Raw genomic sequence first — 8,007 nt, 5'->3', positions numbered from 1 at the left:
CTGGTTATATATGTACCTGCACCTTAAACATTTTCACTTGCACTGATATGCTAGCCTTGTGTAAATTAGTTAGTTGGTTTTTATTTATCCGTATTTTTATATCATGTTCACTTCCGCCAGCGCACATGGCTACGTCACCCTCACGTGACAGCCAGCATGCCTCAATTGGGGCCAGGGTGTGTCACTATCACTGTAATCTTATATACATAACAATTATGTTTTAATTGTATCCACTATATCAATATGTTGTCGTTAAAGTTTCTCTCGTTCTGTGTCTATGATGTGAATGTACTGTATATATCATGTGCATGTGATGTGCATATAGTGTATTATGTGTAGATGGTGAGTATTTACATCTTTGATACTCTTCGCATTAACATAGTTTACTACTTTTTCCTTTGATTCAAAGGCAAGCCCTGCAAATGCCAAAAAAGCAAATAATTTTGTTAAACGATTTCTTTTTATTCAGTTGGGTTTTTTTGTGCCAATTCAAACTACAATTTTTTCAAATCCTTAAAATATTTGAACCCAATCAAATTTGATACCAAATTCAAATTAATGAATCTTCGATTCTTCATTTAAAGTTTAGGGTCATTTATCTGATTGCGTCATTTTTCTGATTTCAAAGAGAGAGCTGTGAGTTATGGGTTTTTGAGTTGAGCTCAGATCTGTGAGCATAACATGTGCATGTCGTGTACATATAGTGCATGAGCGAGCTTAATACGAAGAAAGCGAACAAATGAGCGAAACAATTTCGTCCATATCCTTCTCTCTTCCTTCTTTCCACTCTGATTAGTCTCTTTTCCCTCAAATTTATCTCTTCTCCAAAAGTCAACTGACCTTTAATACATTTTTCCACATAATTGAAGCAAAAACCAACCCTATTTTATTGCTTGTAAATTTGGATTGAGAGAGGGAGCAGAGGGAGGGAAAAGACAGAAGAAATGAAAACCCACATATAAATCAAAGAAATGATAAAAAAAAATCAAAAATCAAAATTGAAGGATTTGGGTCTCCTCCAAGAAACATCAAACCAATCACTTCAACTCTAGAAATCCATCAATCAAAAGGCAAAATTAAGCAAACCCAGTTCACAAAACCTACGAATGAAAAGGTAAAAATCAAAGAAGATGAGTTGGTTAGAGAGAGCTCTTGTGCATATTCGAAATGTAGAGAGAGAAGAGATAAGAGAAAGAGAGAGAGTGAGAGAGAGAGAGAGAGCTTGGATGAAGAAGATGGATGGGTTAGAGAGAGCTTTTGGATGAAGAAGATGGGTGGGTTAGGGTTCTTTGAACTATAATTGGGGGAGAGAGACTTTTTCTCTCTCCTCTCTATTTCTCTCTATACAAAATGAGAAATGAGAGCTAGAATTTCTGAAAATTGCAATCCAACTTTTCGTGGAATGAGTGGGACAGGGGTTGTATGGAGTACGTCAACCGAGTCCAGGGGTTTGCGGTTCAAGAAGTGGAAATACAAGCTGCCCAAGTGTTACGAGTCTTGTCCGACACCTGAGGCAGCGAGGGGACCTTCCCAAGGAGTTTCTGGAGAGGGTGGGTGAGTGAGACTGGCTTTGCACTCACTTTGAGAGTGAAAAGTATAAGGTAATAAACATTGATATTTTTATTTTTAATTATCATTTTATAATTATTTTTTCATCTTCATTTTAACTTTTTTTTTTGTAATGTACAAAAAAATTTGACAGCAAATAAAGGGAATCGGGACAAGAAGCCGTACGAACACCGCTTCGGTTCTCAACCCCTATCTTACAGAATCAAGGAACAGCGAGAGGCTAAGGAGAAGTCACCGGAGGTGGTGGTTTGGAGGGAGAACCACGCCAATTAAGGCAATGAGGTCGAGGACGGGATTTATGTAAGTATTTTTTCATAACTTTCAATTATAATTTTTATTACTATAGTTATGGTTTAATTTGTAATTAATCTAACTTAGTATTCTTTTTTTTTTTTTAATAGGCTTCAATCTTACAAAAGAAGGACAAGGACCTCGCCAATCTCTCCCAGCGGCATCCTGACGTGCTTATGGAGGAACTGACACCTGACCTAGAGGTGTCTCTCCAGGTGCTGATGGACGAGGTTGGCCGTAAGGAAGTCCACGGCCTAAGAGTAGGTCGGGTTTGGAAAGTCAGGTTTTGTTCTTCATTGACTTCCACTATAGCAACCTAGACCAATTCCAGACTTTAGCAGGAGGATAAAGAGCTGGCACGCCAAAGGGAATTAGTCCGCCAGTACTTCTTAATCGTATCCTATAGCTTTTCAGCTTCTGGCATTATGATTCCACCGCCCTCCCCCTACCCTCGAGCTTGTGCCACCATTGCAATAGCTCGCTAGCAACCGTCCCAGGATCCCCCCAGTGCTATCGTTCCAGGAGCCGCCCCACTAGTGACTAGACCCCACCATATTTTATGATTCTTTTTTTGCTTCTTTTTTTGTAATATATTTGGGCGAACGATTTTTTTTTGGGTTATATATACTTATTTCTATTTTTACAATAATTTTTTTTAACTCTTGGTATTTAATGTTTTATTTTCTGTAGTTAATTTTTTTAATTAATAAATTCAATTTTTTTTGTTTATTATTATAAAACTTTGCCCGATGGAAGTTTTGTCTCTTAAACTAATAATACCCGACGGACCATCCGTCAGCATCCACTCACACCATTATTTAAATATGACATCTCGACGAGCACCTTGCCATCATTTCGCGTAAATAGTTTTTCAACCGACTAACTGTATCGCCGGTTAAGTATATGTCTGTTGGGTAAATTTTATTTCACCCAACAAACATGCTCATCAGGCAATTAGTTTCTTAACCCCCGGATCTGTGTGTCTGTTGTGTAAATATATGAGCGACGAGCTTGACCCTAATAACTTATGTCAACGGACCTCCGTCGTAAATCATCTACCAACAAACGGGCTTTTTTGCCGATAAAGTTTTTCCGTCTGGAAAACTTTTTTTTCTTGTAGTGTATTCTAACTACACTAAGAGAATGAAGGCGAATTTGAACTCAAGACACAATGAGTTAAAAATAAAAATAAAATAAAAACACTTAACAAACAGGTAAATCCACCATTTGCCGTTCCCTCACTTATTTTTGTGCTTAATTATTATACCTTTTCTTCCTTCACACACGTGAACCATAGGTGCACAGAAAATTAGAATATAAAAATAGGAAAAATTAGGCTCACATTCTTTTTTTTGTTACTTCATCGATTAAAATCTTATTCATTTTCAATTTTTGATCAAAGTACTTGAGTATTAATAACATCATTAATTATTTGAATAGTAAAATATTTTTTATTTTTAAATATATTCATTTAGTGTTGAAAATGTTACAATTAGTATATTTATATTTATGGCTAAATTTTTTATCATATATATTTTTTTAGTTTGTACCTATTTTTAATTTGCAAATATTTTTTAATTTGTACCTATTTTCTTTTCATTTTTAATTTGTACCCATATATTAGTTTCTTTTTGTGCCCATATTTTTTAAAATTTTATTTGTGTTTGTACCCATGTGTATACCGTCACATGACATTGTATATTTCATCAATGATAGAAAAATTACATATGGTATATTTATGTTTTATACCTAAACTTTGTATCATATATTTATATTTTTAGTTTGCACCCACTTTTAATTTGCAACATTTTTTTTTAAATTTGTAGTATTTTCTTTTTAGTTTTATTTTTTACCCATGTATTAATTTCTTTTAGCGCCTATATTTTTTAAAAATTCATTTGTACTCATAATTTTTAATCTTTTATTTGTATCCTAATTTATTTATAATGTACCCATTCTTCTTTATTAATGTACCACTTTGTTATATGTGAAATGTACCAATTTTTTTAACACTATGGATACATTCTTTTGCCATTTCTTATTTCTTATTTTTACATAGTTTTTATGTCACAGCTCGTCCCGAATTATTTATTTTCGACGATGTGAAATTACTTATTTACCCTTGGACGTTTTGTGTGGTTATGTGGATTAAGTTTTATTTGGACCAATTCAAAGATTTTCCTAAGTTTTGGAACACTTAGGACTTAAAGTGTTTGTTTTGTGTATTGGAAGACCAAGTAGGACCACCACACACCCAACCTTTTCCACGTGCACTCTCTCTCCCCTCCCTTTCGATTTTTCTGCAACGTCCTTACAAGTGTACGGACAAATCTCGAACCCTCTCATTCAGACGTGGATCGACATCAAGAAGGTAAGATTTGAACTCCTTATAAGCTTATGAGTTCGTATATGCTATTTTTGGAACTTGAAAGCTTCAAAAATGATGTGAAAATTAACTTGACACACAAATTAAACCCTATTGATGACAATTGTAGTAATGATGCAAGTAGGGATCGTTCTAGATCGGGGATTAACTAGGGATGCTAATCAACACAAATAAGACTCAAAAACACTAAACTAGACTCTATAGACTCAAAACTAACTCAAAACACTCAAAACAGCAAGAAACAAAAAAAAAAAACTCAATTCTAGACCTAACAAGTGATTTGGATGAAAATAGAACTTCAAAGACTCAAAAGACTTAAAGGAAACAAGTTTTGACTCTAAAAACAAGACTTAAAAGCAAGGGGTTTGGTTTTGACGAAATTGAACTTTTAAAACATAAACTTTGTAAACACACTTAAAGACTCACGAAATTGATGAAATAGAATGGTGAAAGGCTAGTTAGAGGGTTCCTTCTCCACACATGAAACACATGCATACAACTCGATTTCCAGTTACTCTTTCAACACACCATGAATGACAATGCCCCAAATTAACTAGATTGCACCAATTAATTCTCAGATTTCCCTAGATTCATTGAATTGAATGGAATACGCATTACAACCAAATTATTCTTATCAAGGACCCTAACTATGGAATACGCATGATAGAGACACATATCAAAGATCATTAAATTCAATGGAAATCATAAGCATTGACGAGGCATTCATAACTATGGAATACGCATGTTACTCTTGCCAAGGATTTACTTAACACAATCGTGACTAGCGACTTTTACTACTTATGAATATAAGTTTATAACGATTAGGTGAAATTCCCTTATACTCTAGCATCAAATTCATGTGATGCGAAATATATAAGCACACAAATTAAACCCTCTTTTTATCAATTGTAGTAAAGTATGTAAGTAGGGATCGTTCTAGGCCGAGGATTAGGAGGGATTGCTAAATCACTTGGAAACTGACTTGAAAACGTAAAAACAAAGTTTAAAACACTAACTAGACTCAAAGAATGCAAAACTATACTTTAAAACACTAACACAAACCAAAAGACTCAAAACAGCCCCTAAACACTCAAAACTACCTTAAACACACAATCTGGGCAGTTTTGGGACTCTAACACAAACTTGGACGAATTTTGGTTTTCTAATGAACTAAAACACTTAAAAACATAATCTAAGACAAGTTCTAATTAATATGACTCAAAGAAATAAGATGGGGTTGATTTTGGACGAAAATAATTAAATTAAGATAAGAACAAAGTAAACAAATTCTTAGACAAATTTAAGTGAATCAAAACAGATTGTAAAATGAATTTGAATGAAACTTATGGATGGAAGGCTAGCTAGGAGGTTCTTCTCCATACATGTCACACTTGCATACAAAACGATTTCCAGTTGCTTTTCGATAAGCTATGAATACTCAACACCCCAAATTAACCGTGAATTGCACTAATTAACCCTCAGTTTTTCCACAAGTTATTGGGTTGGATGATTGCATACGACAACCCAAAACATTCCCTACAAGTTCCCTACATGAATTGCATAATAGAGATACAAGCAAGAATCATTAAGTTCTATGAAAAACATAAGCATTGACGAGGCACTCGTTACTATGATTTGCATGAAACTTATGCCAAGAATTTACTTAACGTGATTGTGACTAGCAACCTTCACTACTTGTGAATATAAGTTCATAACGATTAGGTGAAACTCCCTTATATTCTAGCGTTAAATTCATGCATGAAAATTAAGCGTGCACTCTCAACCAACATACACAAATCATTTTTTATACGATCGGATAAGTAAATTGAATTCACAACTTATGAATCACAACTGGATGTAATCAAATCATATTGCAAGTATAAACATGGTTTTGAATCACCCCCTAACTAAGAGGGATTTAGTTCCTCATACTCACAAAGCAAAGATACATAAAATTAGACATTAAAATTAAAGGAAAGAAAACACCTAAAATGCTCCAACTTGGGTAGCAAGTGCATCCAAGAATTCTCCTTTGCTTGCTTGCGGCAGATTGCTTTGTGGACGGATTTTTGGGTAGTTTTATGATGTAGAATGGATAGGGAATGGTATGGAAAGGTTTAGGGTAAGTGTGGAGGAGTGTTTGAGGGTTGGAGGGTGGTGGAGAGCTAGGCAAAGAGGGTGGAAGAAGGTGGAGTGGCTGTTATGTTTTCTAGGCACTAGAATGGTGTTTTTAGGGTGTTTTGCTACCTAGGGTGAGTATGGACGAATTTCTGTGATGAATGGTGAATATGAGAGTGTGAACCCTTTGCCAAGGGGTGTAAACATGTATATATAGGCCCCAAAAACCTTAAAGAAACAGGTTAGGCTAGGGAGAATGCATGGCAAAGAGTGTATGTGGTGTGCAATGGTCCAAGGGTGAAAATGAAGTGATGATGCAAAGTGTGAAGGGTAAAATGGAGTGGTCTTGAAGCTAGGGAGCATGAATGATTGTGTAAATTGCATAGAGATGGAAAGGGAGGTGAAAATGTGTCAATGAATGGGTCAAAGGTGCAGCAACATGTTGTACACAAGGCATGGGATTCCAAATGTGAATGATGGAGCATCAATTGGTGCATGTTATGGTTGTGAAAGTTGTCTAAAATTTTGTGGGTGAAGGGAACAAGAGGTATCAAACAATTAAGTGTAATAATTAAATGAATTGAAGCATGAAATCAGAAATTATGTAGGGGACAAGAGTGATCAAGCATGGCATGGGAATCCAAAGGGAATTCTATGTTGTTTTGCATGGCAATGAAGGCAAGTTGGGGTGACAAATTTTTGGGCTGAGTTCTTCATCTTTTGGACCATAATTCTTCACATTCTTGGCCTCTTTAGTTCTCAAATTCGTCCATCCACTTTGGCCCAAATATGTGACATGCATTCCAAGCTCCATTTTGCTCCAAAATGCTCCAAAATGCATCTTCTTGCCTACTTTGTCCATAAAATCTGAAAACACACGAAAATGACTTTAAACATTAAAATAACTAAGGAAACACGACATAAATGCACAAAAACAAGCCAACTAAGTCGCATAAATATGCTCCTATCATCATGCATGCAAACTAAGTGTCGACCCTCAATCAACATACATAAACATGTTATCAATCAAATAGATAAGTAAACCACATTCACGATTTATGAAATCATAACTGGAGGAAATCAAGTCATATAAAACATATGATCATGGCTTTGAATTCCCCTCTAACTACAAAGAAATTAGTTCCTCATGTTCGCAAATAAACAAAGATAATTAAATTTAAACATTGACATAAAGATAGAAAACACCTAGAAACGCTCCAACAATCCAAGCTCCTTGAATGGCATGCACGGCTCCAAGAGTCTCCTTCCTTCTCCTTTGTAAACTCACGGCACAAGAGAGATGGTTGGGTGAATGGTGTAGTGAAAATATGGTAGAGGGTGGTGATCAATTGGTGCGGCAAAGGGTTGTATTTATAGGCTGAAAATCACAGCCCCTAGGTAGCAAAGGAAAAGGATTTAAAGGCCTAATTTGCATAGGAAAATAACACACAATCCTTGAAGGAAAACAAATCAGAAATCCAAAGGGAATGGGAGGATAAAGTGCGGCATTAAACTAGGAAAGGATAAGGGCTTCTAGAAACCAAAATCCCAAGGGAATTGGGTGAAAACTCACGGCAAGAATTGGAGGGAAAGTGGCTGAATTGCAATGCAAGGCAAAGGTCTTCTAGAAAGGTTCTAGGCGC

General features: G+C 35.5%; 1 long non-coding RNA gene across 1 annotated transcript; it reads left to right on the top strand.

The window, feature by feature from the left end:
• The first annotated feature begins 1,047 nt into the window (after positions 1–1,047).
• Positions 1,048–2,509, top strand: LOC126623309 (uncharacterized). Its single transcript, XR_007623727.1, has 3 exons — positions 1,048–1,601; positions 1,703–1,869; positions 1,971–2,509. It is a non-coding gene; the product is annotated as an uncharacterized LOC126623309 (long non-coding RNA).
• Positions 2,510–8,007: the final 5,498 nt, after the last annotated feature.

Source organism: Malus sylvestris, chromosome 5 (genome assembly GCF_916048215.2).
Source record: "Malus sylvestris chromosome 5, drMalSylv7.2, whole genome shotgun sequence".
NCBI lineage: Eukaryota > Viridiplantae > Streptophyta > Magnoliopsida > Rosales > Rosaceae > Malus > Malus sylvestris.
This window is presented reverse-complemented; position numbering and strand designations above follow the sequence as displayed.